The sequence below is a fragment of the Mesoplodon bidens genome (assembly GCF_964165515.1).
Source record: "Mesoplodon bidens genome assembly, chromosome: 7".
Taxonomy (NCBI): domain Eukaryota; kingdom Metazoa; phylum Chordata; class Mammalia; order Artiodactyla; family Ziphiidae; genus Mesoplodon; species Mesoplodon bidens.
The window spans coordinates 105,358,813-105,371,844 of record NC_138164.1 but is presented as its reverse complement, the minus strand read 5'-3'; the positions used below and the strand labels follow the sequence as shown (position 1 = coordinate 105,371,844).

Here is a 13,032-nt window from a genome sequence, read left to right as displayed (position 1 = left end):
TCAAATTCCTACATTATTTTTCTGGGTGTCAAAAAGTCAAGCTGAAAATGTATAATTACTCCTGAAAAGACCTTGCCGAAACTAAAACATCAGCCAACTGATTAAACAGGCTCGCCCTCTACAGACCTCTGTTATACTGTTGTTGTTTTTTTTCAAGATCTTTGTGCAAACCAACTTCTTCTAAATCTATGTGTGCAGAAGAGTGGCCCCAAAGTTGGCTGCAAGTGACAAGAAATGACAATGGAAGGAAAATGATAACCAACAAAAGGAGCATGCTCTGGACAGAATACTGTCTTTACCAGTTGCCTAAAGATCTGAAGGTAAATGTCAATCTAGTGGGGGACATAAAAGAAAAATGAGAATGACAGTAAAATTAAAGGAAAATTTCAGACAAAAATGAGAGAAATCACTACCAGTTGTCCTAAACAAACAAACAAACAAAAAATTTAAAGGAAATAATATCCATAGAGGAGGTCAGATATGCAGAAAGGGACAAAGAGCAAAGATGGGAGTAAATGAGTAAAGCTAAATAAACATTAACCGACGTGGTAGCAGTAGATACAAGTCGGGGAGAAGAAATGGAGTTAAAAGGCTCTAAGTCTCTTGCATTTTCTCAGAGGAGGATAAAAGTGTCAATAAATATTTGACTATGACATATTAATTGCAGTTCTAGTGGAGCCACTAAAACAGGAGAAGAAATAAAGGGAATGACAAAGAAAATTAGTCCAAAGAAAAAAGAGAAGAATAGAACAGAACACACCTGACCAACGTTTCAAAATACACTGTTAGAATATAGACTGGGAAAATCTCTTTGGCAAACACTTTGGCCTCACTGAGTAGATCTGCAGATATGCAAATCATTCATTCCACTCCTGGTAAATGTTGTAGAGAAATGAATGTACTTTTGCTGAAGGTAATGAGGGCAAGAATGTTCACAGCAGCTTCATTAATAAGCCAAAACTAGAGACAACAAAATGTCCATCAATAGTAAAATGGATAAATTGTGGCATAATCATAAAATGGAATACTATATAGCAATGAAAATAACAAATATGGCTACATGTAATACCATGGGTGGATCTTAAAAATATAATATTGAACAAAATAAGAGACACACAGGAATCCATATATCTCACATGATTTCATTTATATAAAGGTCAAAACCAGGCAAAACCAGGCTCTATTGCATAGGGATACATATGAAGATGAAAATAATATAAAGAGCTAGCAAGTGAGGACCATTAAGTAACAATCATGGTTCCTTAGAGAAAGGAGAGATTTGTGAGTGAGAAGATTCACACTGGGGTTTCTGGGCATTTTTGCAATGTTCTACTTCTAGACTGAATGACCTTATAATCTTTTATTTTACTGTGCATTTATGTTTTAAGTTCTTATTTGGATGTATGTGTGTTGTTTTTCACAGTAGACAATTAAAAAGGAAGGACGGAAGGAAGAAAGGAGGAAAAGAAGGAAAGAAAAAATAAAAGAGAGACAGAGAGAGAAGGGTGGAAGGAAGACAGGAGGAAAGGGAGGGAGGGAAGAAGAAATGGGAAGTTTAGAATTTAAAAAGCTGGCTTCAGTTCCCGGTTCTGACACTAATCTTGGAAGATTGGTCTGGTTGCGTTTCATAGACAGCATTTCAGGAGTCAGTTAGACAGTTCCATATAACCTGTAAAAAAAAAAAAAAAAGAAAGAGAGAGAATATCAAACTCCAGCCTGAAAAGGAAACATAACGGAGAAGCTAAGTACAGGATTATGCTATGTGGATTTCTGCATTTTGAAGATGGTGATTTCCTATCTGTAAGGCCAGACTCCAGGAGGACACAAAAGACAAGAAGGATTCTGATTGCGAACAGCATAGTGCTTTGTTTTGTAAAGTTCATTAAATGTCACTTAAGGTCACCATTTAAGAGTGGGGATGGATAAGAAAGGGGGTCTGCACATTTCTACTCTGGAAAAAAATCTAATTCTGACAGCAAAGTAAAGTTTTGGTGAAAATCTCTATCTTAAAATTACAGTTTATATGGTGGCTATGCTCCAAAGTCCATGCATATGGTGAAAATGGCACATCATTAAAAATTACCCTAAATGGACAAACCAACTGGTAAGAGATTTATAGGACTTGGGCCTCCCTGGTGGCGCAGTGGTTGAGAGTCCGCCTGCCGATGCAGGGGATACGGGTTCGTGCCCCGGTCTGGGAGGATCCCATATGCCGCGGAGCGGCTGGGCCCGTGAGCCATGGCCTCTGGGCCTGCGCGTCCGGAGCCTGTGCTCCGCAACGGGAGAGGCCACAACAGTGAGAGGCCCGCATACCGCAAAAAGAAAAAAAAAAAAAAAAAAAAAAAAAAAAGAGATTTATAGGACAATTGTAGGAAATTCAGCGTTACCAGGAAACCAGAAGGTATCAAGGAATTATTGTTAATATATTTAGCTGTGTGCAATACCATTGTGATTGCGATAAAAACATATTTTAAAAAATCCATACTGAAGTACTTATGAATGAAATTATATGACGTCTAGGATTTGCTTTAAGTTGATTTGGCAGAGGGAAGTGAAGTAGGGTAATACAGATGAAATAAGATTGGTCACGTGTTGATAATTTCTGAAGTTGGGTGATGAGTACCTGGGAGTTCATTACACTATTCTCTCTACTACATGTATATTCAAAAATTTCCGTAACAAAAAATTTTTTTAATTAAATTCCTGTTTTAGTTTCATATGGGAGGAGGGCTGAATATTGTGAGGGTATCATAACCTCTAAGTCTCATTTAACTAAAATAGGCATAACACTAGCCTGTCCATCTCATACCATATTGCATTCCTTTACTTCTGTGCCCTCTAACATTTTATTTCCTTTTCTCCTGAACTCTACTGAGCTTTCTTTTTTTTTTTTTTTTTTTTATAAATAAGGCATAGGGCTGTTGAAGTGCTACACAAGATGCTCCTATTGTGAAATGCTAAGATTCTGTTAAAACTGTACCAGTCCTTGGCAAGAAGCCTTCCTAAGTCCCTGAATGTGAGGGAGCTAAAGGGGAGAGTAGGGAATGGCTGTGAGCATCCCCTACTCTCTGTCTACTTCCTAGAGAGTAAATTAAAGGACTATAAAAAGGTGAATTTGACCAAATGACTCTCAGGCTATTTGGCAAAATATAAAATGATACACAGAACAGGAACGTTCTGGTGATTCATATTCCAAATATAAGTTGAAGTGGAATAAAAGGGGCAGAAACCAAATTGTGGGGCACTGAGGAGAGTATGTCAGAGTCATTCAAGAACTTTACCTCTGAAAGGATCTAGAAAGGGTGGCAAAGTTAAGGGAAGACTTTGTTGTTGCAGAAGACAGGAATTTTGAGAACTAAAGAAAAGAAGCAAGAAGACAGAGAGAGAGAGACAAAGAAAAAGTAAAGTTAATGGAAAAACAGGGAACCATGAGGGAACTGGGAAGAGATTATCACAGAAAGAGTGGAAAGAATTTATTTCAAGAGAAATAAGGAAATATCTTCTATAGCCTACATGGAGACAGCAGGTTTGAGGAGAGTTCTTTACATCAGACTAAGTGGGGTTCAAACACATTTACAAGACTTGACCTAGTGTTTTAAAAAATCATGTCTGTGTCTCAGTTTTCTCACCTGTGAAATGGAAATCATACTCCTCTATGTGAATACATTGCTCAGCACAGTGCCTGGTACATGACAAGCACTCAATAAATGGCAGTTATTTATATTAGTGTAAATGATTTAAGTTTGTTGAACAAATATCTGTTGCAGGCCCACTATGTGCTAGGCATTGTTTTAGGATCTGGGGACACAGGAGTGGACGTGCTACCTCCTTAGACAGAGCTCTTTCTCTATAATCTCCTTGTGTTCGTTTTGCTTGAAATCTTGGCTCTGTGACCAAATGAGACAAGGATAGACTTGGATGCATAGATGCAGGGGTGAGAGGGAAGCAGCAATTCCTTCCAGTCTTTCTTCATTCCGCACAGGAGATAACAGATCATTTGGATTTATATACTGACACATCACATCTTCACCAGGGTACCTTAGAAACTCCAAGAAATCCTGGATTCTCAGACAATTCAGCTGAAGTAAGCCTTCCAAATCCAAGGTAACCAGGGAAAGACGGATGAAAAAGAGTTCTCCATCTCAGTCTCCGTGTTTGTTCAAATTGTGTGGATTGTGAGTTGATTCCTGTGTACTATAGACAGTAAAGGCTGACATTATGTGGAGTTTTGTGTTGAAAATAAGTCTGCAACAAAAGAATATGACACACATCTTAAAGTATGTGTATTGCTCAATAAATTTCACGATAATTTAGCATAAATGTTCGTTCATTTGTTCACATGAAAATAATAAGTATTATCTCAGGGTAAACAGATCGAGGATTTATAAGCCAAGCTTTAAAAAAAGTGTATGCTACAAGGTGGAAGAAGTTGAGGCCCCCTAAGAAATCATACTAGCTGCCCTCTCTTCCTTACTAATTCTATTTTGCAAGCTGGCTAGGTGGGACCCAAAATCCACAAGCACAGAATGACAGATAATAGGAGCTAAGGAAGAAAATAAAAATGGACAGATGCCCAGAGTTTATTGTGTCAGATAATCTTTCTTTCTAATAATAGAAGTCAAGTAAAAAGACTGAACAAATAAAATCTACCTGAAAGGGCATTTAAAGCCATTGCTAGAAGTGTCAGCTGGTGAAAACAGAAGGAATGGGTGTGTGTGCGTGGGCCAACTAATGGGATACAAGCAGCTGTATTATCAGTCTGTTATAATAGTGTAACGTAATTAGTCTGCACCCCCAGTGCCTAGCGCAAAAGAGGGATTTGGGTAACTAGGAAATGTTTGGAATATGGACACAGTGGACCATGATGAGATAATCAGATGACACGGAAATATTTCTGAGAAAGTAGTAGAAGAAAGGGAAAGGGTTGTTTCCCAAAAGATGACTTAGGAGAATAGCATTGAAAGGGTAAATAACAAAGAAAAATAAAGTTTTTTGAATTTCTGCAAGGTACCTGTCCTTTCTCAGTTCACTGAATACCTTTCCACCTTAAGGATGTGTAAGTAAGTATACACATACTTAACTTTGTCTTTAAGTATTAAAACAAGGAAAAAGGAAGGACAAAACAGATGTATGTTTGAGGAAGGAGTAGGCAGTGGTAAGCAGTTATGGTAAACTGGCTGAACTGGGTTGGACTTTATTGTTTAAAGTTTCCAGATCTGCAAAAATTAAACTCTTGGCCCATAAAATAGTTGTAGGGGTATGTGGGGTGGGCAACAGAGAAGGGTCTTGAGTTAATGCCTAGGTTGCATTTCTTCTCTTTTTGAGGGTTAAAGAAGCAAGGGTTAACAGCCAGGTTTTAGAATCAGGTAGCCTTTGTTTAGAATTCTGGTTCTTCTTTAAGCCTGAGTTATCACATCTTAAAATGGACAATAATGGAACTTTCTTTACAGAATTATAATGATGACTAAAACAGATAATGCATGAAAAGTGCTTCTCACAGTGCCTAGAACATGAACTTTCTATAAATATTCCATGTTGTTATTTATTTTTATCTGTCAGGGTTGTCAGGGGAGTTTGGATCAGGTGATAAGGAGTGTAGCTTCAAAGTTAATACAAATGGACTCTGCAAGAAACCTACCTATTTTTGGATGAGATCCAAACAAACTCAGGGATTCAAAAAAAATCAAATTGGAACCTTTTCTGAGGCATCCAGTCCAAATGATGGAGAAGAAGGGTGAGAACAGATTTTGGGCACTTCTGTCTACTGAACTATCTTGCTCAGTAGCCCAAGGAGTTAAAATGGCAGAGGGTAGAGTTGCTTGGGGTGTGTTGGAGAGGAAGGACATCTTGGAATAGATTGGTTAGGGGTGTCACACCTATGAGTGGCTAGTTTGGGATATGATTTGAGGGACTGTGGTTGAATTTGGGTATAGGATGACTGAACTAAGATATGAGGGAAGACCTGTGCAAGATATATGGCAGAATGATCTAGAATCAAAAAATTCTTCATCTCTATATCACATGGTTCTTGGTTGGGAACTTTTCTTTGCAGAGAAAATATGGGCTTCAAAATGTCTTTGCTAGAGGTCTCCCATGAAGGGCTGCTGAACAGTAACTAGAAATTTGGTCTGAATGAATGGACTCTGAGTCATGTCCAGTGCTGCATCCAGCATTTACTGACCTACTGTGCCCACTCCATTTTCTGGAGCGTGATGGAGCAGCCCTGAGAAGTGAGAATGCCTTTTACCCACTCTGATCTCTACCACTATGGTTTCGTAAGAGCAGGTCACAGGACATATGGTGAAATCCTTCACTGAGCAATGCATTTCATTTTATGGACACGTGGCCGAGCAAAATGAACAAACCCTGAAAAATCAATAAACACTCAGGTTTCCGAGTTGCTTCCTGCGGCTGGCATTAGTGGCAATGTACTCCTACTCAGGTTAGCCCCATCAGTGACCTCAAATCCTCCTAGTCTGCTGGAGTCAAGGGATATTTGTCACACATCTTCTGTCATACCTGTCCCTTTCTTTTGTCTGACAAGTTAATGAGACTTATTATGTGAAGGTCAAAGCTTAGAAGTTATTAAGACATCTTTAGACATTTGAACTCAACAGACCTCAGAAGCTATCCAGTCTAATTTCCTCAGGTTTTCCACTAGTTCTCTACACCTACTCTTACCCCATCCCTGAAAACACCTCACTACACCCCCATTCCTGCAGCATTCAGATATGAACTTAAGAATGACTCCCAAAGGGAAATTTTCCATGACTCATCCACCACTAATACCCTCGCTAGATCCATTTCTCCTGATGCGTGTTCTCTTAAAACTCTGTATATCTCCTTCACACAACTCATCCCAAATGCAGTTAAATATTTGTACAGTTATTTGTAAGATGCATGCCTCCTCCTTAACACTGGAAAGTAAATTCCATAAAGTCAAAGAACATATTGAAATGTTAGTCCCTAGCTAGGGGCTTATCAGTCAATACCCACTTGATGAATGAATAATGAATGAATGTAAATAATGAATAAATAAATAATAAATGAATGAATGAAACTTCATAGAATAGTTGTGAAGATAAAGTAAAAAAAGAATATATCCTAACATGCACAGTGTCTGGTGTATATTAGAAGCTTATGAAATAATATTAGATCCTTTGGTATCTAACGCTTGAAGGAAAAGCATTAACATTTTGTATTCACTGTTTTTATACTTACTGTCATGACATACATATTTCCCATACTGTTTTTTAAATTAATTAATTAATTATTTTTAAAAATTTTTATTTATTTTTGGCTGTGTTGTGTCTTTGTTGCTGCACCTGGGCTTTCTCTAGTTGTGGCGAGTGGGGGCTACTCTTCATTGCGGTGCACAGGCTTCTCAGTGTGGTGGCTTCTCTTGTTGTGGAACATGGGCTCTAGGCTCACGGGCTTCAGTAGTTGTGACACATGGGCTCAGTAGTTGTGGCTCAAGGGCTTAGTTGCTCCGCGGCATGTGGGATCTTCCAGGACCAGGGCACAAACCCGTGTCCCCTGCATTGGCAGGCAGATTCTTAACCTCTGCGCCACCAGGGAAGCCCTCCCATACTATTAAAGTCTTTTGATAAACACAATTTAAATGATTCCATGATATAGTCACATGGTATATTAGTTTGGGTGCTTTTGGCTTAAAGTAAGAAAAGAAAAAAAAGCCCTGATTCAAAATGGCTGAGGTAATAAGGAAATTTGTTATCTCATCAAATTGAGCGTCCAAATGTGGACCAGGCTTGAGGTTGGTGCCTATTAGCAAGCCCAACGATGTCATCAAGGAACTAGGTTCTTTTTCTTTCTCTGGTCACCATTGGTTTCATCCTAAGGTTGGTTCTCTTTATGATTGATTTGGCTGCCAGTACAGGGTCTTGTTAACATGCAAGAGATACATAAAGAGAAATTCCAACCAGACTTACACTTTCCAGGAGAATGTCACGCTCTGATGGCTCAGACCAGTGGTTCTCTAATAATTACAAATATGAATTATCATATTTTATCTTGAATTAATATTACTCCATTTCACATTCAATGTAATAACAATATAATTTCATTTGCCTCCCCCCTTTGTGCTATTGTTAAATAATTTTCTTCTACATTTGCTATAACTCTGTGGTATACAGTTATTATATGTGGATTTAAAATAGTCAATTGTTTTGAAGGAATTTAAGAAAAGAAACATAGGTTTAAACCACTTAATATTTTCAATGGTCTCCCTTTCTAAATGCAGTTCCAAAAATGTCATTGCATTTAATTTCCTTTTGGCCTACAGACTTTTTTTTTCTTATAAGGCAGATGTGCCTTGTTTATCTGAAAATGTTTATATTTTGCCTCCATTTTGAAAGGATATTTTGCTTGATATGGAATTTTAGGTTGAGAGTTATTTTTCTTTCAGCATTTTTAAAATGTTATTTTATTGTAATAGGAAAGAACCTTTGTATTCTATTACAAGTTAATCACTAAAGGGATGTTGCCTATAAGCTTAAATTACACATAATGGCCCACCTCTGGAAACCCTGCTTCTCAGGTAATGAACATTAAGCTAAAATACCTTTGTTAAGCTCACAAGAAACATCCTGACCAGGCCCACCTGTGAATGACTGCAGGGAGGAAGAAATTAACACATCCCCTCCAGAGGCTGATGGGAACCAGGAAGTGTATGACTTTACTCCCTCCCCTTTTAGGATAAAAGAAGCCTGAATTCTAACTCAGGCAAGATGGTTCTTTGGGACACGAGTCCATCATCTTTTTGGTCTGCTGGCTTTCTGAATAGCTGCTGTTCCTTGCCCCACCAACTTGTCTCTCGATTCATTGGCCTATTTGCCGCAAACAGTACAAGCTTGGACTTGGTAACAAATTTGGGGGAGCCAGCCAGGGGCCTTGCTGCTTGTGGCCAGCTGCCCCACACACTGTGCCCCACCCCCCCACCCCCATTGGGGGATTTTTCGGGTAAGGCCCTAGCAGCTGCTGAGACCACTTGTCCTGAGGATCTGCCCTTCAAAATTTCCCAAAGCAGCACCGGCTGCCCAGCGCTCGGCAATTGGAGCAAGGAATTGACATCTGGGAGATGACAAGCTCCATACAGTAGTGTAAGTCGCTCTGGTATGGATAGCTGGAAACTCTATTTGGGGCTTTTTCTCTGGAATAAGCTAATTTATTTTGTATTTGAGTGGGATGCCCTATTGGAGAGAGGAAAGAGTTGTTGGACCTTTACCCAATTTGTGAACTGGTTTGTTTGTTTCTTTGGAGGCTAGCATTTGTGTGTGCCATTTGTGTTTTGTTTGTCTCGAATTTCAGTCTTTAAAAGTGGATTTTTATCCACTTTCTATTATAAAGAAAATCCTCTGAGGCACATTTTGGATAAGTGATCTGATTACAGTTATGAACCCATGACTGAGAGGAAAATGATATTTTATAATAACAATGTGTGGCCACAGTACCCATTAGGATCTCCACAAGGGGTTTAGGCAGGGTAATCTTGGGACCCTGTGTACCATGTACTGTCAGCCTTGCTGTGTTAATTACGTAGCTTGTGGTCTCCTGTGTTGTTTGTATATGTAAAACCCCAAAACCAAACTTGGGGGTTTATCTATGATTTTCTCTTTGTCTTTTGGGGTTTTTCGTTTCATTTTGTTTGGTACTGTTTCTCCATTTACAGCCAAATCAATTCTGTGATATTTAAAACTTTTACTGGTGTCAAATGGAGGAAAGGAATAGAAAGGGGAAAAAAAGACCTGTCTGTGAGACATTCCCAGGGAGAAGAGAAAGGTTCAACTTGGTTTCTAAAATCACCAAAAGCCCCAGCCCAGAATTCAGCCCAGTTGCTTGATGCCAACGCAAAAAGTCATCCTTTTAATGGTTAGAGATGATCAAATCCTATTTATGGTTTTACAGTGGCTTTTTGAATGATTCTATAGCTATTTTGTGAAGAAGCAGGGAAGAATGATGAAATCCTTTGTGTGTAAGCATTTGTGCTATTATATCAGGGAAAATAAGAAAAGGAAAAGAAAAAGAGTGAAGATATGTTCCTTCAAATCTTAAAATCTTAACTCCTCCAACTGAGCTAGCTGTCCCAGCCGCTCTGGCTGTTAGGCCAATATATCCACCCCTTCCACCACCTTCCGTTCCTATCCAGCCCCAATTCCTGACACTGGGGCCCAGGACTTCCCCTCCTTCTAGGGATCAATTAGAAAATCCACTGCCCCCAGGTCTACAAAAAGATAAGACCAGAAGTGTGTTCTGTCAGCACCCCAGGGAAGGCCGAAAACACATGGCCAGTACGAAGACCATTAAAAAGGGATGCTGGGACACCTAATCTAAAACAATATACTCTAGGCAAGAGGATCACTTCTCCCACAGATTGACTTGTCAAAATACAAACCAGTGTATTCAGAAAAGGACAGAGAGGGCCAAAGAGTGGGGTTTCACTTGGATCACACCTCATCTGGCTGGAAACGTAGTGCACCGCTGTTTTGATCCCTGAGGCGCTCTTGGACACTGTGCTGCAGCACACTCAAAATAGTGCCCATTACAGGAGAGATGCCAAATTACAACGGATTCAAAAGTATACAATGGGGCCTTACCTACACAACACCATCCAGCGAGTCAATCAGAATTGCATGATTTGTGCTAAAAATAAACCCAAAGACTGCTGTTGGACCTCCCCAGATGAGGACCCAACATAGGAACCTGTGCCACTGAGGACTGGACTCAAATGCCTTGAGCTGCAGGAAATTTCAGATACCTGCCAGTATTTGTGGGTACTTTTTCAGGATGGGTGGAAGCGTATCCCACCTGGACAGAAAGTCTCTGAAAAGGATGCCTGGGTCTTGAACAAACTGAAAGCTGAATGTGAGTGTGGTATCACCACTGATATCTCCCTGTGGAAATTCGAGACCAGCAAGTACTATGTGACCATCACTGATGCTCCAGGACACAGAGACTTTATCAAAAACATGCTGACCCAGGCTGACTATGCTATCCTGATTGTTGCTGCTGGTGTTGGTGAATTTGAAGCAGTTATCTCCAAGAATGGGCAGACCCGTGAACATACCCTTCTGGCTTATACTCTGGGTGTGAAACAGCTAGTTGTTGGAGCTAACAGCTAGTGGTTGGAGCTAACAACAGATTCCACTGAGCCACCCTACAGCCAGAAGAGATATGAGGAGGTTGCTAAGTAAGTCAGCACCTACATTAAGAAAATTGGCTACAACCCTGACATAGTAGCATTTGTACCAATTTCTGGCTGGAATAGTGGAAACATGCTGGAGCCAAGTGCTAGCATGCCTTGGTTCAAGGGATGGGCAGTCAGCCCTAGAGATGGCAATGCCAGTAGCATCATGCTGCTTGAAGCTCTGGATTGCATCCTGCCACCAATTCTTCCAACTGATAAGTCCTTGTGTCTGCCCCTCCAGGACGTCTACAAAATTGTTATTGGTACTGTCCCTCTGGGTCGAGGGGAGACTGGTGTTCTCAAACCTAGCATGGTGGTCACCTTTGCTCCAGTCAACATTACAACTAAAGTAAAGTCTGTTGAAATGCACCATGAAGCTTTGAGTAAAGCCCTTCCCGGTGACAGTGTGGGCTTCAACGTCAAGAACATGTCTGTCAAAGATGTTCATCATGGCAATGTGGTTGGTGACAGCAAAAATGACCCACTGATGGAAGTAGGTGGCTTCCAGCTCAAGTGATTATCTTGAACCATATCAGTGCTGGATATTCACCTGTGCTGGATTGTCACCCAGCTCACATTGCTTGCAAGTTTGCTGAGCTGAAGGAGAAGATTGATCATTGTTCTGGGAAAAAGCTGGAAGATAGCCCCAAATTCTTGAAATATGGTGATTCTGCTATCGTTGATATAGTTCCTGGCAAACCCATGTGTGTTGAGAGCTTCTCTATCCTCCTCTGGTCATTTTGGTGTTTGTGACATGAGACAGGTGGTTGCTGTGGCTATCATCAAAGCAGTGGACAAGAAGGCAGCTGGAGTTGGCAAGGTCACCAAGTCTGCCCAGAAAGCTCAGAGGGCTAAATGAATATTATCCCCAATATCTGCCACCCCAGTCTTAATCAGTGGTGGAAGAACGGTCTCAGAACTGTTTGTCTCAATTAGCCATTAAAATTTAATAGTAAAAGACTGGTGAATGATTAACAATGCATGATAAAACTTTCAAAAGGAAAGGAGAATGTTTTGTGGACCACTTGTTTTGTGTGTAGTAGTTTTTAAAATCAGCACTTTAGAAAAACACACACATAAATAAAAAATCAGTACTTTTTAATTGGTTAAAGCCCTCCTGAAGGAAATTGTCCCCTGATTTGGACTAAGGCATTGGAACAGCATTCATCCTGGAGACGACAATCAACAGGAAAAACTGAGAAAATGAATATTAATTTAACTTGGGATACAGCCTTGCCAGCTGCCCTGCTATGGATCAGTGGCTCCCAGAAGCAGGCTTAAATTAAGCCCCTTTGAAATATTGTATGATAGGCCATTCAAGGTGTCTGCCTGGGTGGGAGAATCCATAAATGCCCTAAAAGAACTAGCAGTTGCCAAATATGGTAGAACACTGAACACTAAACTCTGTTCATGAGGTCTGCCTATCCAACTGAAGTAAATGGTAATTTCATTGTAGCTGGAGAAGCATCAACCTATTTGTTTATTTTTGTCCAAATAAATAGCATAGGAATTTAGTATATGTATTGGGAACTGGAACAAAAACTCCAAGTTCAATTACAAATTAGACAACAAAATGCTAAGGGGTTTCATCAGATTCAAATAGTTGTAGATAAAAAAGGAAAGAGGATTTTACTACTGACTAAAGATTCTAAGATATTCATTACCCCCATTCAGCAGAAAGTAGCTAGAGTGGTCTTCATCCCTTTCCCCACAAAATTGTGGAATGGACACTGACAGTGGGGAACTGTGATAGGGAACAACCTTTGTGTTCTATTATAAGTTAATCACAAAAGAGATGTCGCCTATAAGCTTAAATTATACATAATGGC

General features: G+C 39.8%; 1 pseudogene across 1 annotated transcript; it reads left to right on the top strand.

Annotated features, from left to right (window-relative positions):
* Positions 1 to 272: 272 nt before the first annotated feature.
* LOC308620840 (elongation factor 1-alpha 1-like) lies at positions 273 to 12,170 on the top strand (annotated as a pseudogene). Its single transcript has 2 exons — positions 273 to 320; positions 10,803 to 12,170. The product of its transcript is annotated as an elongation factor 1-alpha 1-like (transcript).
* Positions 12,171 to 13,032: the final 862 nt, after the last annotated feature.